The sequence below is a fragment of the Hyperolius riggenbachi genome, chromosome 8, assembly GCF_040937935.1.
Source record: "Hyperolius riggenbachi isolate aHypRig1 chromosome 8, aHypRig1.pri, whole genome shotgun sequence".
In the NCBI taxonomy this organism is placed as follows: Eukaryota; Metazoa; Chordata; class Amphibia; order Anura; family Hyperoliidae; genus Hyperolius; species Hyperolius riggenbachi.
The window spans coordinates 101,184,048-101,209,484 of NC_090653.1; the positions used below are offsets into that span (position 1 = coordinate 101,184,048).

Here is a 25,437-nt window from a genome sequence, read left to right on the forward strand (position 1 = left end):
ACGGGCGCCCCTCCCCACTTCTGCCACCTGAGGAACTTGCCCCACCCCGTATCATGGGCAGCCCGGGGCTGCTTGGATGTAGAGCAGGATCATCCGCCAGGCAACCTAGGCAGGTGTCTGGGGCCTAGTGGGTGTCAAGGGGCCCACCTGCCACCTTCTCTGACCTCTCTTCACTTTAGCTTACCAAAAAGACCACAAGGAGCCCCAAATCTCCTACCTTGCCTAGGGCCCCATTACATCTTAACCTTCCTAGTGTTAAGGACGAGCCTGACTTGTCCTAAAAAAAATAGCTGGAATCCGTAAAGACGATTCAGGCTCATCCAGATATTACAATTACTCACCAGCAGCATCGATGGCGTGTGGGATCCCTCGCTGGTACCTCACGATTTTCCTGCATGCGTATTCCTGTCTTCTTTGAGGGGATCTCCGGTGGCGGTCTCCTTTTCTTCCTACTTCGTCCGCTTCCTGTCCCTGGCAATCACGACCCCCAGTGTGTCCCTTTGATGATTCTGTGTGTTTCCTCTGGTGTTGGGCGCACTCAGAGTCATCACATCAGGTGGCAAATTCATTTTTTGTATTGGATTAAATACAAACATATGTATTGGATCCAATATAAAAATTATAAGCGTAATAAAAAAAAAAAAAGCTATGCGCAGCACTACTGCCCTTGGCAGCAATTACTAAAGTAAAAAAATATATTTTTAATAAAAATGTAAAATATTTTTTTTTTAATCTGTTATTGTGTGCATCCTTGCAGACACCATGCAAGGAAACAGTAAATTTGGGTGCCTGAGGTAAGTGGACAAACAGGGCACCGCCATTCACTCCCATAATAAATATCGTTTAATGGGCGCCCAACAGGAAAAAAGGGCGCCGGAGAAAAATAACGTTTTACAAGCGGCGCCCGGAGACTTTTAATGTTTTCTAACTGCTTCTCATGATTACACATTATTTAATGATTTATAATTATTTAAACATTATTTTTAAACGAAAAACAGTACAATCTTTTTTAAAACATTATTTTTAAATGAAAAACAGCACAATATTTTTTTCAAACGTTATTAATGCTTATCACAAGGGGGTCTTAGGTTTAGGCACCACCAGGGGGGGTCTTAGGGTTAGGCACCACCCCTCCTGGTCTTAGGTGTAGGCACCACCTGGGGGGTCTTATGGTTAGGCACCACCTGGGGGGGTCTTAGGGTTAGGCACCACCTGAGGGGTCTTAGGGTTAGGCACCACCAGGGGGGTCTTAGGTTTAGGCACCACCAGGGGGGTCTTAGGGTTAGGCACCACCTGGGGGGTCTTAGGGTTAGGCACCACCTGGGGTCTTAGGGTTAGGCACCACCTGGGGGTCTTAGGTTTAGGCACCACCAGGGGGGTCTAGGGGTTAGGTACAGGGAGGGTTCTGTATGAGAGTAGGGTTAGGTATACCTTTAGTAAAATTCTTATTAATCTTTTATAAAACGTTATTATACATTTCACTTTTTAAACAGGGATGATTAACGTTTTTACAATTGCCGATCATATACATTATTTAATGATTTATAACTTCTAAAACATTATTTTTAAACGAAATATAGCACAATTTTTTTAAACGTTATTCATCGTTTAAAACCCTGCGCCCTTTTTTTCCGACGCCCTTTTTTAACGTACGCAGCATGCAAGACCACAACTTGTAAGTAGTACACAAAAATGCTTACAATATAAAGGAACGCTTAAAGGACTTACGAGGCGAAGAAGGTAAAAAAAAGTTAAAAACCTATTCCGTTTTATGACCCTTACGGGACACCATCCACATCCCCCCTTTCATTCCGCCGCGTTTGCTTTGCAATGCCCAGGCTCAGCTTCCCCACTAAAGATGACCGCCAGGTCCGGCCGCGGCTGCGCAGGTTTCATACCTGCAAGGGTCATAAAACGGAATAGGTATTTAACTTTTTTTGCCTTCTTCGCCTTGTAAGTCCTTTAAAAAAAATGTATCACTATTTGTATAAAAAATTGCAGGGAAATGAAACGCCGGGGAGGTTAATCCATCTCTGCTTGGGTGTGTTTCAGTTGGTTATCCGCAAGTATTGGAAGCTGTACAGTGGTGCAGGACAGAATGCGTTTAGCAGTATTTGGAATGTTTCACATTCACAGCATAAATAGCTGGCAAGTGAGGTGAGCATAATCCTGATGTAATATTCATCGCATGCCTCTTTCTTGCAGTCAGCAGGTAGAGGGAGTGTTTTTTTTGCTGAGTGATGATCATGCACAGACCATGTGCTCAGCAGCCGGTAGCCCTGGAGGTGATGTCTGCTGCAATGTGTGCCCTGAGCTGCTCTCTCTTTCCTCTAATGCTAGATCAGCAGCTTGCCTAGCCTGGCCGAGTTACACAGCATAAGGCACATCCAAAATAGCAGAGCAGGACTATTCAAGCATTTGGCAAGGTTACCAGCCTCATGGTGCAGTATCCACCATATTGTGAACTTTATCTGCACTACACTGTGCTTCTGCAGAAGATATGTGGACTTGTGGTTCCACTTCAATTCAGTATAACATGCTTGTCTGGAATATATTGAACCAATACTATTACATTATATTGAATTCAAGAGGATTATGTGTGTGAAGGATTTCCCAAACAAGTACTACTAATATTTAAATAGAAGAGAAAACTGGCTGATAATACACCTATAAATATGTAGATATCAGAACTAGTGATGGTCCGAATATCAAATTTTGGGTTCGCATATTTCGAATGCGAATCTCCGCAAAATTTTGCAAATCCGAGAACCCCCATAGACTTCAATAGCAGGCAAATAGCCACCGAACGTAGCGGTTAATAGCAAAGCCTCCATACGTGCTAGAATCACCAACGTTTCAGGGTATGTCAAAAATCACAAGAGCCAGAAGAGTACCTCGCACACAGTGTATCACTGCTGGAATAACCTAAGTCGCTCTACCAGATGTGCTTCTATTGCTGTGCCTCCACGATAAAAGGTCATTCAAAACTTTGCATCAACAAGGAAAACTTTGTGGGCACCAGATAAGGAAGCTTCATTTATTCCAGGAGTGTTAAACAAACAGACATTTGCAGATGGTAAATCATTGATACATCACCGCTCCATTGTAGCTGACAGTAGACAGAGTAGATGGTAAGTCGACAATTGTTTGACGCTAAACAGCGCTTTTTCATAGACAGGACTCCATGACGGGGAGAAGCTCACCACCATTCCCTCAGCTCGGCGTTAAGGCCCCGTTCACACTTGCGTTTCTGTAAAGAACAAACCGGATGACCGGACCGGATCGGATCCGGATCGGAACCGTACGGTTCGGATCCGATCCGTTTGCATACGTATTAATACGGCTGCGATCCGGATCCATTTGGTAAAAGAGATGCAAACTATATAAATATTGTTGGGGTCTGGGAGGTCAGCTGAAGGTGCACATGTAGAATCAGTTCCTCCGCTGTGTAGGGCCTCACCTCCACGTCCAACATATACTGCCAAACAGCTCCAGCACAAAGTCACTGCTGCTCCACTCCAGAAATGCTGGGCCCATGTGTCCCCATCCAAAATGGCCGCTAGAAAACACATAAGAAGTGGGGTAGAACGTCAGGTTTTTATAGATAGTGTGTTCTGTGCTTTCTGTTTCCCATTGATTTCTATGCACGGATGGTGCAGTCAGCCTCCGGTCCGGGTGCGTCAGCCGAATGATCCGGACCCAAAAATAGAGCATGTTAGAAAAGTGTCCGGAGTCCGGATCCGATCCGGCTCCGTTCCGTACGGAATGGACGCGTGTGAACGGCCGCATAGACTTTGCATTGCTTTGCGGAACGTCTGTTCCGTTTGTACAGTATACGGTCCGGATCCGATCAGGCGAATCCGGACAGCGAACGCTAATGTGACCCGGGCCTTAGAGGAAGACGCCGTGCCTTACTCCACCCATCCGGCCCGCCCCCTCTCACCTTCCCCATGCGGAAGGCGGAAATGCGTACGCGCTCCACAGTGGAGCCCAACACCGCACCTACATCACTTCCTCGGATGCTTTGCCTCCAGGCGCACACTTCAGGGTATGTGGAGGGGGGCAGTGGCTACAAAAATGTTCAAAAAGACCTTATATTTTTTGAGAAAATTTATTTCAAAGTTTCATAGAAAAGAAGTGTACATCTAAATGCAATAAATGACAGATATTATTCCAATTGTGTTGTGACCCCTGAAAACGGCGAAACATGTATCAGCTTCCAGTGGGAGCTGATACACGAGACAGAGAGGATCATGGGCAGTGGAGAGGATGCAGATGGATTTTCCCTTGTGCACGCAGGAACTGCAAGTGCACTTCAACTCACCTGCTCTTTTGTATGCTCCTTGTTTGGACATACATTTATAAAAATTGAGTGCTGATGCGAATGTTGTTTTTAGTGGAATAAATTTGTGTTTTAAAATGATATTACACAATTTGAGGCGTTTCTTTGCATGTATATGGATAACTTTGAATCATCTGGAGGAGAGATCTGCGATTAACCAATGAGAACAGAGGGCTACAGCCCACATGTGTTTGATGACAGTGATATCTGTCTGTGCATCTGGTGAGTCTGCACTTGTGTGGGATGAGGTGGTGGTTTCTACCAGTTTTTACCTCTTGTGGCATTCTGAGGATTAAGTAACGTTTTTGTGCTTTTTTAAGAAGATTAAGCGCCAGAATTTGTTGGCTTACACTGTAATATGTTGTGCCAAGCAAAGAAGGTGGAACCGACCTCTGCTTCACAGCAGCTGCCCACTCAATGGTTACAGTGTAGAAGACTGGGAACCCCAGGAAAAGTATTAAATAGTATGCTCACAACAGTTTTATGTATAGTCATTTTTTGTTTGTTTTTTTATTTGCATTTTTGCAGGAGCATTAGTCAACTATGAATTTACCTTCATTTCACCCTTGCCATGGCTTGCACAGACAATAGCAGATGACAACCTTTGCAGCAATATACAAAGACCAGACACCAGATTACAGTGAAAAAATGTACTAAAAATAATTTCTATATATAGGAATAAGAAAACTGCATGCATGAAGAAGTAACCAACAAACAACACCAAAACAACCCTAACTGAACACAGTGACAAACTATATCAAAACATATTTAAGATAAGCAATATAGAATTAGGCAATAAAGCTGAGGCACACATCCCAAAAAAATGGAGAACTGCTGCAAAAGAAATAATCGGTGAAGTTCTGTTCAAAATAAATGGAATCCCAGCAATTCGAGTGAACTTTTGGAACAGCACAACTACACATCTACAATCAGCAATATAACAATATAACAATGTCCAGTATAGACAATAACGTTTGAACCTTTGCAAAGCTTGCTATTTAGTGAGACACTCTCGTTTGTAGGCAAGGTGGCAGAACGGGCAAGCGGCTAACATCGCTGGATTACCTGTGGGCTGTTCTGAGCATTTGACACATTAACACACTTCTATAGATGCTGCATTGTACTTTATGAACCTTTTGTTACATTTGTTTCTTTTATAATATCGTCTATATAATTTCAGTAAAGTATATGATTTAAATGACTGTTTAGTGAATATTTAAATATTTACTGCACCACAGAGTAGCAGTTTTTAGTCAATGACTAGATCATAAACAAATCAGAAATAAAGAACAGTATACAGCCCATAATGGGAAGGTCTAACTATCATCTCATTTTACCAAGACACGCTGCCAATACCCAGGAAATACTGAACATGCTGTTCCCAGTTTTCTTGAACTTGAATTTGCATACGGCAAATTGTTGATCTGTGAGACCTAGAGGCTCTGCTTGCCATAATTTACAGTAGATGTAATGATGAAACAGTTCAAATCCTCCTCCAGTAAGATGGAAATCCTTTATCCCCTGCATCCCGTATGCAGTTCCATTAAAAAGTTTTGTCGGACACAACAAGCAAGCTTTATAGTGTCTACCTTCTCCAAGGACAAGTCACTAAGTCTGGAGAATGCAAAATCCTTGCAAGTGAATGTGAAAGGCATTCTCTAAGACATGTTTGGCATAAGTCGATCTGTAGTTGAGGATTTTACTTTCCTCATTTGCTACCCTCTTTGGGAATGGTTTTATCTCATGCTCTCTAAGTGCAAATCCTCATCTGCAGCAAACAAAGTTTAGTCCATTGCTATGTCACCATTTGTGAGAAGGTTATGGATGTTGTTCTTTGGATGATTGTCAAATTCGGTATGCTCTGTATACCACCCCCATGGGAGATCCTTTTTTTTACTAGCATTAAGTATTAGGTATTGACACCTTGCATTCACCAGACCCACCCAAAAAAGCCTTTATAATTGTAAAAATATGACCCAGAAATCCTTAGTGAGATTATTTTAAAGTTTCCAATCCATTGTCTTGCCAACATGGGGTTAGTGCTATTGACTTCCACTTCTTAACAGTGTGTGGAATCTGTGAAAAAAAAAAAAAAATAACATGTAAACTACATGGAGTAATGGCAAAAAAAAATAAAAAAAAGAATGAAAACACTGTCAGGTGTGCCATACATATTTTGGACGGTTGTAGTTCAAGTACATTTTTTTTAGCAAGGTGGCCGGCGTGACAGTCCTGCGCATGCAAGGTTTAAAGATAGAAAACCGCGCATGTGCAGGATTGTCACTCCGTGATGATGTGTAGCGGCCCTCATGATGACGCGTAGCGTCACTGTTCAGGAAGTGTCAGGCCGACACTCGGCCCCGTTGTCGCCGGTAATGAAGTCTGCAGCGGGACCTGGAGAGGAGCCAGTAGGATGCCGGGGCACCTTGCGGTCTATGGTGGGCTGGAAGAAGCCCCAGGTAAATACCGATTTCATTTATTTCTACTGCCCAGGGTCCCTTTAAAGTGTTGGGAGCCATGAGTTATAGCCTGAATTGCAGTGTTCTGCCTAACGTGCTACTGATAAATGCTCCATACATAAGGCGTATAGCAAAGTCAACTTTTTTTACAGGCTTCCAGAAAGAACTAATGGACCCTGTTGAACACCTTCTTTGCATCCCACAGACATGACACATAGGGGATCAAAACTAAGTTTTTAAAAAATCATTGCTAGCTGCAGTCTAAAATCCAAATATTTTAAAATAGATGGTTAAAATTACCTGTGAAGAAAATGCATGTGTGTTAGGGGTTAGATTTCCTTGAGGCCCCTTTCACACTAGGGCATTTTCATTGTGTTGTGTTACCCTTTTTACCACATGGTGACGCTAAAGCAATGAAAATAAATGGGAAATTTCATACCTGATGCGGTGCAATGCACGGGAAGCATCACACTTCACAGAAAAGCAACAGCACGTTATCGAGCAACATTCGCAGCAACCGGTAATCATGTAAGTCACTAGTGACACATGTATATTAAAATTTTTCACATCACGGTGTGTATGCACAGAAGCGTATTTTTTCAACACACTTACGTGCAATTCGTTTTTCGGCCACAGGAAGTGAGCGCTGGAAAGCCTCACTTATACCTTGGCTTGCAGCAAGAAGTGAAATGAAAGCGCATTGCCGCGGTAATCTCCAAACCCTTTTTTTGCCGTTGCAGTGCAATGCAATCCTCCGATCGCACCGCACCTATAACGCTGGTGTCTGATGTGAAACCGGCCTCAACATCTTCTGACGCTACAAAATGTAACAGGCATTTGCCTGTTCTAAATTAGATCATATTTAGGCACAATCAACTTCATATTAAAATGCACTGCTTTCTGATTTTTTTTTAGAAAAAAAATGACTATTCCACAAGACCAGGGACTATGGCAGTGATGCATCTGTGTTATTCATTGTAAAATGCTGAAGAATGGCCAGTTAGAGGACTCAGAGTTTGTTCCTTATGACCTTGGAACACGTCATCATTTTGCCATGTGCGTTAGCGTCTATAAATAGATGGTAATGGAATCAATGTACCTGCATTGTTCTAGATTGCTGAGGGCACAGTGCCCAGCTAGACACCGTCTAAATCAAATGGAAAGTAAACCCATAGAAGGTATATCTTGGAGACACAAATAATTATGCTGGATAGCCTGGATTTAATACTGTTAGAGAGGCAGGAATTGTTTCTGCTCTACGCAGAATATGCTTGGCTAGCAAGTGTATTCAATGAGTGTGTGTGTCCAGGACAAGGTGACTGCAGAGCAATATTTATCCAGGCTTCAGATCAGGTGATTCAGATACACGATACCTGCTAATACTGCAATACATCTGACATCTGAGTCTGACGTAACAAAAATATTGCATTCAGCTAAAGTACAATTTTTTTTTTAAAGATTCTTTTATTTTAAAATGTTTTGATGGTATAACAGTTAGAGTAATGTTAGAGAGCCTCTGTGTAAATCACACTGTATAACAGTGTATACCATAGTAGTATAGGCACTTAAGTATAACTTAGCATACATCGTTTTAAACCTGCCATAACGCTCATATGCATTTTAAAATTATTTTAATTGTATGAAGGGAACAGAGGCGCCAAAAGAAAAAAATCCAATAAAACATTTTAAAAGCATAAAGAGAAGGTAGTGGTGGACTTACCTCCTAAAGCAGACAAACAAACTGTCGATTTCAACAGTGAAAAGTTTTATTTATACACTCCAAGAAATTGTGCAACGCATTTCACAGGCGTAACCCTGCTTCATTAGGCAGTAAAAAAATGTAGTATACAACAGCTGCAGATCAGTGTAACACTAAGCACCTCTGTGTTACACTGATCTGCAACTGCTACATCAATCAGGGTTACGCCTGTGAAACATAGTTACATAGTTATTATGGTTGAAAAAAGACTTCCGTCCATCGAGTTCAACCAGTACAAAGTACAACTCCAGCCTGCTCCCTCACATATCCCTGTTGATCCAGAGGAAGACGAAAAAACCCTTACAAGGCATGGTCCAATTAGCCCCAAAATGGAAAAATTCCTTCCCGACTCCAGATGGCAATCAGATAAAAATCCCTGGATCAACATCATTAGGCATTACCTAGTAATTGTAGCCATGGACGTCTTTCAACGCAAGGAAAGCATCTAAGCCCCCTTTAAATGCAGGTATAGAGTTTGCCATAACGACTTCCTGGGGCAATGCATTCCACATCTTAATCACTCTTACTGTAAAGAACCCTTTCCTAAATAAATGGCTAAAAACATTTTTCCTCCATGCGCAGATCATGTCCTCTAGTCCTTTGAGAAGGCCTAGGGACAAAAAGCTCATCCGCCAAGCTATTATATTGCCCTCTGATGTATTTATACATGTTAATTAGATCTCCTCTAAGGCGTCTTTTCTCTAGACTAAATAAACCCAGTTTATCTAACCTTTCTTGGTAAGCGAGACCTTCCATCCCACGTATCAATTTTGTTGCTCGTCTCTGCACCTGCTCTAAAACTGCAATATCTTTTTTGTAATGTGGTGCCCAGAACTGAATTCCATATTCCAGATGTGGCCTTACTAGAGAGTTAAACAGGGGCAATATTATGCTAGCATCTCGAGTTTTTATTTTCCTTTTAATGCATCCCAAAATTTTGTTAACTTTAGCTGCAGCGGCTTGGCATTGAGTACGATTATTTAACTTGTTGTCGATGAGTACTCCTAAGTCCTTGTTAGGAAACCTGCAATTCCATGTCCTACCTGTGGATGGCATCTTGGACTGTCTGGCATATCCAACACTAACCACTAGATGTCCTCAGCAGGACTTTCTCTGCAGTTATGCAGCCAGCTGCAGTAAGCCTATTTAAAGACTCCACCCTGCTACAGACTTTGCCAGAGCTTCAGTTTCTATAGGCCTCTGCTTGCTGCTAGCTGCCTGAACTCCTGGTCCCATTGCTTGTTCCTGATTTCCCGGTCTGACCTCTTGCCTGTTATTTACCTCGTCTCTGGATTCTGATTTTGTACTGTATTGCTCTCCTAGTTTGTGATTTTATGCTTGTCTTGACTTTCCCTCGATTACGATTTAGTACTGCATTCTCGGATCTGTATATAGTGTATATAGTCCTGTCACTGATAGTATTAGCCTGTGTGGTGTGTATGTGGCATTATTATTCACTGTTGTATATATTTTTGCACTTGCTGAATAAACACTATTGCTTGATACTTGCTGTCTCATCTCCTGTATGTGCTGCACAGAGTGGTCACCAGCTCTGCTGTCTGTGAGGTTCATAACAGTAAGCTCTGGCCAGACTGACCACTGCAGCCATACTTCAGATTGAGTATTTGTTTGCTGGATTGAGTGGATTCCCAGAAAGTTCAGAAGGATGGATGTTTTTGAGATATATAACTTTATGTCTCTAGCTGAAACGGATGAGGTATACTGTCGAGGTTACCTATCCAATTTCTCAAGTGAATGTTTGTCAGAACTCATTAGCTTAGTACATGACCTTCTGCAGCGTAAAAAGTTATTTATGAAGGAAGTCCAGCCTCTGTTAAACATCCTGAGGGCCCTTTTCCACCAGCGCGTTTGCGCTGGCTGAATCGCAAAACCGCAAACCGCTAGCGATTTTACAATCGCTACGGTTTGCTTTTTAACATAGGAATCGCGGTAGGTCATTTCCACTACCGCGATTCGCTTTTGTCGGGAACGCGAACGCGCGGCGGAGCGATAATTGCCGGGATTTTGCTATGCAGTGCATAGCATAGCAAAATCGCGGCCGCAAACGTCGGGGGAATCGCCGGTTTTGCGATTCAGCAATCGCTAGCGTTCAGCGTGAACGCTAGCGATTGCAGGTGGAAAAGGGCCCTGAGTGTGTTATATCTAGCAAATCTGCCAGTCAGGGATGATTATGCACCACCCTTCCAAGCCGATCAAATTGAATGTTTGAATTGTTTGCTTATTGATGATTATGAATATTTTTGGGATCATTATGCCAAACAAACTAGAGAGCTAGTTCTGGAGTGTGTGGATTCAGCATTGTCCCTTGTTTACCAGGGAGTGTGTCTGAAAAGGGATGTCTCTGATTTAATTACTACCTGGCATAAAATTGCGTCTACCTGTTTCCACTCACCTTCTCTTACCTCTCTACATTCTCTTGCTCCTATGACTCAGAGTTTATGGCATTCAGCAGCAGAGTGCTTATCAGTTAGTAAATCATGTAGATCTATTGCATCTAATAAGAAACATTTTGCTGCACCACCTTCCAAAACTACCAATAAATCCAAATCCAAACGTAAATTCTATCCCACTGCCTCAATCCGTCCTGCACAGCCTGCAGCCTGCAATCCTCCTGCTGCACAGCCTGCAGCCTGCAATCCTCCTGCACAGCCTGCAGCCTGCAATCCTCCTGCTGCACAGCCTGCAGCCTGCAATCCTCCTGCTGCACAGCCTGCAGCCTGCAATCCTCCTGCTGCACAGCCTGCAGTCTGCAATCCTCCTGCTGCACAGCCTGCAGCCTGCAATCCTCCGGCTGCAAAACCTACAGATTGCAATCCTCCGGCTGCAAAACCTACAGATTGCAATCCTCCTGCTGCAAAACCTACAGATTGCAATCCTCCTGCTGCAAAACCTACAGATTGCAATTCTCCTGCTGCAAAACCTACAGATTGCAATCCTCCTGCTGCAAAACCTACAGATTGCAATCCTCCTGCTGCAAAACCTACAGATTTGCAATCCTCCTGCTGCAAAACCTACAGATTTGCAATCCTCCTGCTGCAAAACCTACAGATTTGCAATCCTCCTGCTGCTAAACCTACAGATTGCAATCCTCCTGCTGCTAAACCTACAGATTGCAATCCTCCTGCTGCAAAACCTACAGATTGCAATCCTCCTGCTGCAAAACCTACAGATTGCAATCCTCCTGCTGCAAAACCTACAGATTGCAATCCTCCTGCTGCAAAACCTACAGATTGCAATCCTCCTGCTGCAAAACCTACAGATTGCAATCCTCCTGCTGCAAAACCTACAGATTGCAATCCTCCTGCTGCAAAACCTACAGATTGCAATCCTCCTGTTGCAAAACCTACAGATTGCAAGCCTCCTGCTGCAAAACCTACAGATTGCAAGCCTCCTCTTGCAAAACCTACAGATTGCAATCCTCCTGCTGCAAAACCTACAGATTGCAATCCTCCTCCTGCAAAACCTACAGATTGCAATCCTCCTCCTGCAAAACCTACAGATTGCAATCCTCCTCCTGCAAAACCTACAGATTGCAATCCTCCTTCTGCAAAACCTACAGATTGCAAGCCTCCTCCTGCAAAACCTACAGATTGCAATCCTCCTCCTGCAAAACCGACAGATTGCAAGCCTCCTCCTGCAAAACCTACAGATTGCAAGCCTCCTCCTGCAAAACCTACAGATTGCAAGCCTCCTCCTGCAAAACCTACAGATTGCAAGCCTCCTCCTGCAAAACCGACAGATTGCAATCCTCCTCCTGCAAAACCGACAGATTGCAATCCTCCTCCTACAAAACCGACAGATTGCAATCCTCCTCCTGCAAAACCGACAGATTGCAATCCTCCTCCTGCAAAACCGACAGATTGCAATCCTCCTCCTGCAAAGTTTATAGACTGTAATATCCCTGCAATACCTACAGAGTACAATCCTTTTGCAATGCCTGTAAACTGTAATAATTTTGTAAAGTTTATGGACTGTCATTTTCCTGCAAAGCCTGGACACTGTGATACTTTTGCAAATCTTACGAACTGTAATCATCCTGCAAAGCTTATGGACTGCAATTATCACGCTATGCCTGCAGACTGTAATATTTTTGCAAAGCATATGAACTCTTGGCTTCTGGCAGAACCTGCAGACTCCCAGCCAGTGTAAAAACCTGCAGACTCCCAGCCAGTGTCAGAACCTGCAGACTCCCAGCCAGTGTCAGAACCTGCAGACTCCCAGCCAGTGTCAGAACCTGCAGATTTACAACCATGTTCGCCACCTGCAGGCCTCCAGCCATCTGCAGAACATTCATATTTTCAACCATTTACACAGTATGCAGCTTTCCAGCCTCCAAAGACTTTGTCATCTGCCATATCTCTTCAGCCTCCAAAGACTTTGTCATTTGTCATACCTGTACAGTCTCCACAGCCTTCATCATCTGCCATACCTATACAGTCTCCACAGTCTTCATCATCTGCCATGCCTGTACAGTCTCCACAGCCTTCATCATCTGCCATACTTGTACAGCCTTCAAAGACTTTGTCATCTGCCATACCTGTACAGCCTCCACAGCCTTCATCATCTGCCATACCTGTACAGTCTCCACAGTCTTCATCATCTGCCATACCTGTACAGTCTCCACAGCCTTCATCATCTGCCATACCTGTACAGTCTCCACAGCCTTCATCATCTGCCATACCTGTACCGTCTCCACAGCCTTCATCTGCCATACCTGTACCGTCTCCACAGCCTTCATCATCTGCCATACTCGTACAGCCTCCAAAGACTTTGTCATCTGCCATATCTCCACAGCCTCCAAAGACTTTGTCATTTGCCTTACCTCTACAGCCTCCAACGACTTTGTCATTTGCCTTACCTCTACAGCCTCCACAGTCTTCATCATTTGTAATACCTGTACAGCCTTTGTCTGCCATTCCTGCTCAGCTTCCACAGGCTTCAGCCGCCATACCTCTACAGTCTTCAAAAACTTTTTTATCTGTCATCTTTGCCGGGCCTCCATGGACTCTTGCTGCGGGCCTCCACAGACTCTTGCTGCCTCTGCCGGGCCTCCACAGACTCTTGCTGCCTCTGCCGGGCCTCCACAGACTCTTGTTGCCTCTGCCGGGCCTCCACAGACTCTTGTTGCCTCTGCCGGGCCTCCACAGACTCTTGTTGCCTCTGCCGGGCCTCCACAGACTCTTGTTGCCTCTGCCGGGCCTCCACAGACTCTTGTTGCCTCTGCCGGGCCTCCACAGACTCTTGTTGCCTCTGCCGGGCCTCCACAGACTCTTGTTGAATCTGCCGGGCCTCCACAGACTCCTGTCAAGCTCCTGAGATTTCCCGACTCTCCAATTCAGGCTCAGCATCTGCCTTCCCACCACATGGAGTCTCCTGTGATTAAGGTACCTGGGGTCTCTCTGGTTCTTCTGGAGTTCATGTCCTTTGGGGTTTCTGTTCCCTTTATGGGAGAAAGGCCATTCCTGCTACCTGCCCTATCAGCTATGCCAGTTGAATTATCAGTTCTGACCCAGATCCTCTTGGTTTGCCTGAGAGCTAATGTCTTAAATGCCCCAGAGACCTGTAACTTGTGCTGCCATGTTAACCTCAGAGTTTGTGACCCCCTGAGGGTGAGGGGAACCTGTTTGAGGTTTCTCTCTCTTCTGGGAAGAGTTACTTTGCCCTTAGGCATCAGTAAAGACTCCTATGGGGTTGCTGATGCTTTTTGCACTCAAAAGGTTGAGTATGCAGTTCACTGTCGTTCAGGTCAAGGGACTACGCTCCTTATTAAAGTTTATGGTCATTTGCTCCTCTATGCAACCACTATTTCTGGTGTCCTGGTTTCCTGTTTGGCTGCTGTTAGGTGCGAACTGCAGGGTGGCTCAGAGGACCCTGGAGGTGGGATTTTATGTTTGAACTTGAGTTACCCTGGTGTTAAATTGTCCCTGTTGGAACTCCTGGATGGTTTAATTCATGGACAGTTGACTGCAGTGTGGAGCGTCCTGAGGCCGCTCCTTAAGGAGGGGGGGGGGGGGGTAATGTTAGGAAACCTGCAATTCCATGTCCTACCTGTGGATGGCATCTTGGACTGTCTGGCATATCCAACACTAACCACTAGATGTCCTCAGCAGGACTTTCTCTGCAGTTATGCAGCCAGCTGCAGTAAGCCTATTTAAAGACTCCACCCTGCTACAGACTTTGCCAGAGCTTCAGTTTCTATAGGCCTCTGCTTGCTGCTAGCTGCCTGAACTCCTGGTCCCATTGCTTGTTCCTGATTTCCCGGTCTGACCTCTTGCCTGTTATTTACCTCGTCTCTGGATTCTGATTTTGTACTGTATTGCTCTCCTGGTTTGTGATTTTATGCTTGTCTTGACTTTCCCTCGATTACGATTTAGTACTGCATTCTCGGATCTGTATATAGTGTATATAGTCCTGTCACTGATAGTATTAGCCTGTGTGGTGTGTATGTGGCATTATTATTCACTGTTGTATATATTTTTGCACTTGCTGAATAAACACTATTGCTTGATACTTGCTGTCTCATCTCCTGTATGTGCTGCACAGAGTGGTCACCAGCTCTGCTGTCTGTGAGGTTCATAACAGTCCTTCTCCAAGTTTGATGTCCCCAACTGTATCCCATTTATTTTGTATGGTGCTAGACCATTGGTACAACCAAAATGCATGACTTTACATTTTTCAACATTGAATTTCATCTGCCATTTATGTGCCCATATAGCCATCCTATCCAGATCCTGTTGCAATATGACACTATCTTCCTGAGAGTTGATGATTCTGCACAATTTTGTATCATCTTCAAAAATAGCAACATTGCTCACTGCTGCATCTACTAGGTCATTAATAAATAAATTGAAGAGCACTGGACCCAGTACAGACGCCTGTGGGACCCCACTGCTAACAGTCTCCCATTTTGAGTACGATCCATTGACCACAACTCTTTGTTTTCTGTCCATTAGCCAGTTCTCTATCCATGCACACAGACTCTTTCCCAGTCCTTGCATCCTCAACTTTTGCACCAGACTTATGTGGGGAATAGTGTCGAAGGCCTTTGCAAAGTCCAAGTATATCACATCTACAGCATTCCCAATATCCATATTAGCATTCACTACCTCATAAAAGCTGAGCATGTTAGTCAAACAGGACCTGTCTTTAGTAAACCCATGTTGATGCTGAGAAATAAGATTATTTTCTACTATGAAGTCATGTATAGTATCTCTTAGTAACGCCTCAAATAGTTTGCATACAACTGATGTTAAGCTTACAGGTCTATAATTTCCTGGATCTGATTTTTTGCCCTTCTTAAATAATGGGAAAACGTGGGCTGTACGCCAATCCACTGAGACTCTGCCAGTTGAAAGAGAGTCACAAAACAGAAGATAAAGGGGTTTATCTATAACTGAACTTAATTCCCTTAGGACCCGAGGATGCATGCCATCCGGGCCAGGTGCCTTGTCTATTTTTAATTTATTTAGTCTTGCCTTCACTTCTTCCTGCGTTAAGTATTTAATATTACAGTTAGAAGATTGAGACTCTTCTGCCTCTGTAATTTGCAACAGTGCTGTTTCCTTTGTGAAGACAGAAGCAAAGAAAGCATTTAATAACTCTGCCTTACCTTGGTCATCCACCATTGAGTTCCCACCCTCATCCTTTAGGAGTCCTATACAGTCAACCTTTCTTTTTTTAGAGTTGATGTACTTGTAAAACTTTTTTGGGTTAGATGTGATATCCCTAGCGATTTGATTTTCAGCTTCGATCTTTGCCAGCCTAATTCTTTTTTACAATTTTTATTGCACTACTTATAATTGCTTAGAGCAGCCTCGGTTCCCTCCTGTTTTAGGACCTTATAGGCATTCTTTTTCCTCTTCATTTTATCCCTAACCTTTCTATTCATCCATAGAGGCCTTTTTTTATTCCTAGACATTTTGTTTCCATATGGGATATACATACTACAATATTGATTGAGAATAAGTTTAAAAGCTTGCCATTTCCCTTCAGTGTCCTCCCCTTGTAGTACATTATCCCAGTTCACCAAACTTAGTGCAAGTTGACCATAACTATGAGCTCATTTTTACTTGCAGCTTTTTCAATCTGCTGTAGTAATCGCAGTTCTGCAGCTTCATTAATATGAGGTGGTCTGTAGCATACCCCAATAAGCAATTGGCAACTTTTATTTCCACCATGAATATTTACCCAAACGGACTCCACATCTTCGCAATCTTCCTCCATCTCATCGTTGAGGACAGCTGTAAAAGAATTCTTAACAAAGAGACAAACCCCTCCACCTTTTTTCCCTGTTCTATCCCTCCTAAACACATTGTATCCTTTTAAATTAGCTATCCAGTCATGGCTTTCATCCATCCATGTCTCGGTTATTACCACAATGTCATAGCCTTTGTCATTCAGAATGAACTCTAGTTCGTCTATTTTATTTGCAAGGCTCCGAGCATTGGTTACCATGCACTTTATATTTTTACCAACACATTTACCAATTTTGTTTACATGAAATGGGCTACTTGAAGTTTTACCAACCTCCTTAATCTTTACACTGTCCCCACCCCCCTCTACACCCCCCATAATGTTAGGCTCCCACTGTCTTTTTACCTTATCTTGTCTACATATTGAGACTTTATCCTCCCGACTCCCCCCCCCCCCCCCAGATCCTAGTTTAAAATCTCCTCCAACCGTTTAGCCATCTTCTCCCCCAATGCAGCTGCACCCTCCCCAGCTGCACAATTTCTTGGAGTGTATAAATAAAACTTTTCACTGTTGAAATCAACAGTTTGTTTGTCTGCTTGAGGAGGTAAGTCCGCCATTACCTTCTCTTTATGCTTTTAAATTTTTTTATTGGATTTTATTATTTTGGCGCCTCTGTTCCCTTCATACAATATCCTTGGTGCAGGGGTGTTACCCCTTTCTTTCCTGATCTACAGAGAGCGACTTCTTAATCCTGAGTGGGGACAAGTTTAATCTCCCCACCTGCTGTTACAGTTGTTACCTTTGTGGTGACCCTGCTTTGTGAGTATACTGTACGGCATTCACTTTAAACATTTATCAATTGTTAAGATTTACTACACTATATTTGGCCCTCGGTGTCCTGTTTTTTACAAAATTATTTTAATGATGAGCACACAATTATGATGCAAAATCGTAATGCCAAATTTTGGGAAATTTTTTAAAATTAATTTTGTATTTTAACATAATTAGGAACCATAATTTTGCATAATTTTAATGTAATTTCATGCTGACTTTAGCGGTTAATAGCAAAGCACATGCTATAATCACTAGAATCGCTATGTACTGTATGTTAAGGGGAATAGTGGAAATAAGACTTTTTTTTAAAAATAATAAATGTTTTTGTAAACTAATTTTTGTGAGTTTAAAAAATGTTTTTCCTTTGCATTTTTTAAATCTATTATCTCAAAAACTACAAGGCCTTTTTGAAAAATTATTTTTTATTTATTCCCCCCCCCCCCTTTTCTCCTTAATATATGTAGCAATTTTGGTGACAATAACATTTATAGGGCCTTTGTTAGTAACCACTAAAGTTGGCACAAAATTACGCAACATTTCATGCAGTTACACAAAATTACCAATAAATTGCGCAATATCAATTGGATGTCTAAACTATAATAACGTATGGCCGTAATTGTGAACAGTTAAGTGAAATTTTGCGTAAATTTTGTATAATTAGCATATTTCGATCATCACTATTATTAATCATACCGCCTCTTTTTCTTCATTGTGAAGCCTCCAATACTGAGGCTCAAGTGAGAGTAAATGAGAGATTAAATGAATGTAAAAATCAAATTCACAACACCAGCTTGGGCAACATAAATATAGTAGAGTAGAATATATAAATGTTTAAAAATTGTGCCGCAAAATCCAAGTCTTGTTAGTTAGCCACTGCCCTCTCCTGCAAAACTGCCATGGCACGAATCAGCTGATTTCGGCGCGCGGCTCTGAGAGTCGAGCGCCAAAACTGGGCACCGTAATAGGAGCCACTCTATGATGCGCGCCCCGCGTAGCTGTAATTCATGGCTCTGGCGGCTGCCAGAACCCGAATTACTTCTCCCTCCGAGTTGTGACAACTCGGAGGGGGAATAATATTTAACGCCGCCTCGGAGTTTAGCGGCATTGGGGAGGAAAACCGTCATTCAGCTCTCCTCGTGCCGAACTGAGCGGTGCTGATATGACATGCACCCGCCATGGCCGATTTTAGATCTTCCTAGGGCAGCTGGGACTTAATATTAAAGGTGGGCAGAATGCGGAAGGCATTTTTACAGTTCAGTAGATGTGGCCTGCAAAATACTGTGCTTGTGCCTCTTAGCCAGCCTGTCAGAAAGGAGGGTACTGGATATTCTAGGGCCTAGGTTCTCAACGTGTGGTACGCGTACCCCAGGGGTACTTCTGATGGTTCCATGTGGCTTGATATATACCAAGAATAACACATTTAGAGTTTTAGATATTGATAGATCTGATTTAAACAACACAAAATTAGTGTTTTAGCTAATTAAAAGCAATAGTAAATGCTTAGACATTGTTTAGAACAAATTATCATGTAACTAAATATGTATTTGTCAAGGGGTACTTGTGATAATGTTTACTTTGCAAGGGGGTACTTAGTACATACCAATAAAATGTTGAGAAACACTGTTCTAGAGCTACTAACTTGCCTCGTTCCTGAAGACAGAAATCAGCTGCTGCTGCATTGGGTGAGAAGGAGGGTGATTAGCCATAGCTAGTGTCCTTCTGGCTCATTTTTTAAATTCTCAGATTAGGTCCACTTTCAGTCATACTTTCTCGTTGTGATCAGCCAAGTGCAGGACTACAGTAAAAATATGACCTCTACCCTCTTGCACTGTTAGGAACCTTAGATTAAAGAGCAGCTAAAATATCCCTTATAATAGCCCTTCTGATTCTACTCTTTCCGATATCTCATACAAGCCAATCACATGATCTCTGTTCAAGTGTAGGTCAGGTTGTTCATGGATGTGAAATTTTCTGTGGTTGAAATAACATGGCTGACTTCAAGTTTTGGTCATATGACTTGCTAGTGTGGAGTCTTCAAAGCGTCAGTTGTTTTCTGAAGGCAAGTGGAACGGTGATGATTTAGGCTGCTTCCTTTAAAAAGTAGTATGAATACTGGTTTTGTTTCACTGACTAGAACGTGTGATCTCTAAGGACTAGGAGCAACTGGTAGGGGAACCATGTAATACAACACTGGCCAAGAGATACAATCTGCTGTAAGTCTGAAATTCAGCATTCCTTTGCTGACTAATTATTGCATCTTCTGATATTGTGCATACTCAACTCTAAGTTAAGAAAGTTTTGAAGGCTACACCTAAAGTTGTTAACAATAAAGTGTACCTGAACACTTCTGCAAACATAAACTGTGAATGAGTTCCACACATACCTCAGATTTGCACATCTCAAGCTGTTTTCAGAAAATAATGGTATTTTTTACTGTCTGCTTATGGAGCGAATAACTGTGAAGGGTGGTGGTCTACATGAAGTTGCAGTGACACAAAGAGTCAGAGATAATCATAGTGTCTGAAAGCAATTGTCAAGTGTTACTACAGAATCAAAGGGATCTGAAGGTAATGTCATTTACAGAATTTGTTGAAAACAGGATGGCAGCCCCAATGAAGCAAAGACAGCCCATACCATTGCTCTATTCAATGAGGTGGCATTGTGTTGCATGCAGTAAAGCATAAAAATAAAACGTATGCTTCACTGTACTGTTAATATGCACGTTATGTTGTAAACACACACAGAGGCGGGACAAGGTCCTTCAGCACCCAAGGCTGAGACACCAAAGTGCGCCCCCCAACCCCTCCCACCCCAGCCGTCACATACTGATTGCTTTTAGACTAATAGGTGCCCCAAGGCCCCAAACCTCCCCAACACCTTAATCTCTAGTTATCTCGCTTGCAGTCACTGTCATGTATCCTCTTTTCTTATTTATTTCTGCTTCAAACACAATTGGGAATAACAGCTGAATGAATTCTGCGCCCCCTCCTACACTGCGCCCTGAGGCTGGAGCCTCTCAAGCCTCTGCCTCGGCCCGGCCCTGAACACACAGCATGCAGTGCATTAGGATTCTGCATGTCGTTAAACCGCCCCGCACTATGAATGATGTAGGTGGTGCATTACAGTACGATGTATCACCTTACAATGCGGCCGTCAGGGCCGGGCCGAGGCATAGGCTGGAGAGGCTCCAGCCTCAGGGTGCAGTGTAGGAGGGGGCACACAATTCATTCAGCTGTCATTCCTAATTGGGTATGAAGCAGAAAGAAATAAGAAAAGGGGATACATAGCAGTGACTGCAAGCCAGATAACTAGATATTAAGGTGTTGGGGCGGTTGTGGGCCCTGTGGCCCTCTTAGTCTAATAGCAATCCGTGTGTGACAGCTGAGGTGGGAGGGATGGAGGGCGCACTTTGATGTCTCAGCCTTGGGTGCTGGAGGACCTTGTCCCTGCTCTGGCGGCCGTTATGCTGCACCGCAATGCACCACTATGAACGTAGCATAAAATGTATTCTCTATTTATTTCTGTAATTCTACTGGCTGTCCAGGACAATATTCTGATCTGTAAAGACAAAAACAATTAAATGATTGGTGTATGATGTGCGTTTAAAGATTAGGCGCTGTTACCGGTGAGACAAAACTTGAGGGACTAGGCATTACAATGAGGCAAGTGGATCCCGGAGAGGTTTGTTAACGTTACCGCTCCTGTACGCACTCTGCATGTGCCCCCCCCCTTTTGGCTACCAAAATGAGGGGGCTCTTTGGCTACCAAAAAGGGGTCTCTCTGGCTGCCTAAAGGGGGGGATCTCGAGCTACCTAAATAGGGGGCTATCTGGCTACCTACATGGGGGGGGGGGGGGGGGGGCTCTTTGGCTACCTACAGGAGGGCGACTTATACTGAAGAGCTGCATCCGACTACCTAATATCGGGGGCTCCTGTGGCTACCTATGTTGGGGGGGGGGGGCTTGCATCTGGCTAATTAATACTGGGGCTCCTATGGCTACCTACACAGAGTGGGGGGGCTACATCTGGCTAACTAGTACTGGGGGGCTCTGGCTAGCTGTATTAGGGGCTACCTATTACTGGAAGGCCTCTCTGGCTACTGAATCACAATAGAGTGCCCACGTCTATGGGGTAGGGTGCACAATTTATGCACCCTTGCCCTGGGACCTCTATGGCTTAGAAACTGCCCTGTTAAATAAGGAGTTTAGGCCAGTGAAGTGTATCTGGCCAAGTAATAATTTTTAGTGGACGAAGTAGATCTTCTCAAGGACACAGAAAGCAATACAATCAGAATTACATTTATAACAATACAACTACTATTCACAGGACCACTAGCTTTTTAAATACATATAAGGTCTCAGAGTAAAATACCGTATATTCCGGTGTATAAGACGACTGGATGTATAAGACGACCCCCCAACTTTTCCAGTTAAAATATAGAGTTTGGGATATACTCGCTGTATAAGCCAACCCCTCTTCCAACGCACACCAAATAAAAATAAAAAATCATGTACTAGTGCTGTGTATGAACAGATACTGGTGCTGTACTGTATGTGGTACCCAGTATATAACAGTATATAGGCGACTGACTGGCTGGATTGGTCAACTCTCCCTCTCCCTAAGTGGACTGGTCAGCTCTTCTCGTTTACCTGTTTATTAGAGCGGTATGGGAGAATAGATTGTGCTGTGCCCATAAAACATGCCCCTTTCACTCTTCTGGCTTGCCCTTGTATCCTATTTACCTCCTTCTCTGCCTCTCAGATCTCACACATGCTCACCTGCGCCGCTTCATTACAGTCCTCAGCAGCGAGATCTGAGAGTTGGTAACAGGATAGGGCGTATCACCCGGCATCAATGACACCCGGCGTATAAGACGACCCCTGACTTTTTAGAAGATTTTCAAGGGTTAAAAAGTAGTCTTATACGCCAGAGTATACAGGTATACGATAAATGGATAAATGACCTTTACCTGTGTTGCTGTTGGCTAAATCAGGTCATAAGAATCCAGAGATTTTCAGGGTCCTCTTCATTTTCAGAAACACGTACTTGATGTTTAGTCCAACTGACAAAATAGTTTGCAGTAAGTAGGGAACCCAGTCAGCATCTTTTTATAGATCATTTTCATAAAGTTATTTTGCAAAAAAATGAAGTAAATTCTGATAATCCCTCATGAGGAGATGGACTAGTCTAAAATCAGTCAGATTTGTCAGATGTTTACAAGTACTGCTGTATAAGTGACAGTGACATAGAAAAAAGTAATGTACACTGCATTTTACTGTGGGAGATGTATGTTAATATGTTTTTTTTTTCTTACAATTTTTTATGCTAGTGGTCCATTAATGTACAGCAATAGTGTGACACACTTGAAGGTAATGACCCTGTCCATATAGGCTTAAAGAGTGCCTGAGGTGGGCTCAAAAAAAAGAAAAAAAAAGTAAGCTAAACTGAAAGTTGTCAATTGCGGCCCACTGGATCAGGTAGCCCTCCCTTGGGCCGCAATGGGTCACGACGCTGCACTGAGAGACTGTGTGGGGGAGCAGGAGAGGGGCACGGCCGGGGAGAGAGAGCTGCCCAATGGCAGCTCTGGAAACACTGCAAGGACGCCTCTGGCGGGTGTTTTGAACAGGGAATTTATTTCCCCTGTGTTTACCTTTGAGTTAGCGACAAATATTGTCGCTAATCTCAGGGGGCTATAGCGTGGCTGTGGGGGGCAGAGAGCAGTGGTTGGAGGACACAGAGGCATGTCAGGAGGCAGCGAACATGCCTCTGTGTATCATCTGCCTCCCGAAGATCCACCTTGAGTTTTCTTTAAAGTAAACCAGAGATAATTAAGTCTAAGTATTCAATACTTAACTGGGGCTTCCTCCAGCCCTATAAACACGGGAGGTCCACGTATGCGCATAAGAAGCAATTACCATAAGTGATTGTCGCTTTAGACCACAGGAGGACAGCGTGGGACTCATGTGTATATGGCTGGAGGAACCCCTGGGTAAATATTGAATCTTTAGATTTAAACACAATGTGAAGCAAGCTGATAAGGTGGGGTACCTTGACTGAGAAATAGAGAATTAGATCTGGCTGGATCAGTAACTAAGCAGCATGTCCCAGATCAGAAAAGGTGAGTTTTAAAGTGATCCCAAGCCGAAACTTAGCATCAAAATGAGATACTTACCTGAAAAGAGGGAAGCCTCAGGATCTTATTAAGGTTTCCCTCGGTGCTTAGATGTCTCCCGTCAGTGAGTGTGGCTCCTCTCCAGATCAGGACTGCACGCCTCCTCTGTTACAAGTGTGGCCGTGCAGTAGCAGTAGCCATGCGAGCATCGCCGTGCATGTGCAGTAGCATGGAGCTGCTCGTACGCAAGTGGCTCTGGCTTACTGCGCATGTACAGGCTGGCTTGTGCAGCTATTGCATGGCCACGCGGCAGGAAGAGGAGAAGCGCGGCCCTGATATGTTTAGCGACAATGCCTTGTCTGTATTCTTCCAGGGGGGGGGGCGTGCAAAGCGAAGGGGTACATCAGAATACCAAAGAAGCCTCAATAGGATCCTGAGGCTTCCCTTTCTGTGGGTAACTATCTCATTTTGTACAGGATCTTTGGCTGAAGATCACAGCTAGTGTTAAGTGGCTTTTGGAAGTGAGACCCAGATGATAAGAGAAACTTGTCAGAAGATTTGGGTGTGGAAGGAGGTGACGAGAGTGTATGAGAGGAGAAGTTCTTGTCTATAGCAGTGAGTAAGCATCAGACCGTTTGCACGATACCACATTACATTGTTTAACGTAAGTTTGAAACAATGTTCAATGACGGCTGATTACACACGAAAATCATTCTTATTGAATGAACATCCTGACCGATCCCGTTGTGGATGGTCATTCCAATCCCCATTGACCTCTGCGCTAATTACCGCAATCGTTCAATGTTGCGTCTGCACCCATCTTTGTTCCCACAGTACGCAATTGCAGAAGATAGATCGGTAAACGATTGTTTGTTGCATCTTTCGTTGCCACATATCCCCTGATCCATCTTCTGCGGTCTTGTGGTGGGTATTCAGCTTCAGTCTGCTTACTGGGGTCAATATTTTGTGCCCTGCGGCACTGGGGTCCTGGGTTGGTTCCTCAACCCGGACACTATCTGCATGGAGTTTGTATGTTCTCCCAGTGAGTGTGTGGGTTTTCTCATGGCATTCCAGGTTCCTTTCACATTCTAAAGACATACAGCCCTCCCTTCACCCCCCCCCCCCCCCAAAAAAAAAAAAGTTCTATCTGGAAGCTGAAGAGCAAAGAGATTGTTGAACTCGGTAAGCGTAGGAACAGTTTATTCACACTCATGGAGTGTGTTGATTTTAAACACGTAAGATTTCTGCTGCCCTGGTGAGGTGACTGGATAATGAAAATCTTAATGGAGACAGTTAAAACTGATAGATTTCCTGCTGTTCTCTGACAATTTTTCTAAACAGCTCAGCAGGTTTCTATTGTAAACAACACTTATTATCATTGGGCATGATTACAAGATATTGCATGCAACACATCACATTAATGTGTTTTCTTGCAGTTTTTACAAGTACTGTATATACTCGACTGTAAGTCTAGAAATTTAGGTCCGACACACTAAATAAAAGTATAGGGGGCCGACTTGTACTCGAGTTAGACCTAAATTCCTCAGTAATACCCGAGGTGGTGGTGGTGGGGGGGCGCACCTCTCTCTCAGCCTTTGCAGATTGAGCTGAAGCAGCCAGCATGCATTATAATCCCCCCTCCCCCCACCCACCCACCCACCATTACCTTTTGCAAGGAAAACCACTACTTAGCATAGCTTACTTTTGATATAAGAAGA

The 25,437-nt window shown here is 43.6% G+C and overlaps 1 long non-coding RNA gene across 1 annotated transcript in view; it reads right to left on the minus strand.

Annotated features, from left to right (window-relative positions):
• Positions 1–4,166: 4,166 nt before the first annotated feature.
• The window catches only part of LOC137529048 (uncharacterized), a 65,576-nt gene continuing 44,305 nt past the window's right edge, over positions 4,167–25,437 (minus strand). Inside the window, exon 3 of the long non-coding RNA XR_011023564.1 lies at positions 4,167–6,418. This is a non-coding gene — a long non-coding RNA (uncharacterized lncRNA). The remainder of the gene's footprint in view (positions 6,419–25,437) is intronic.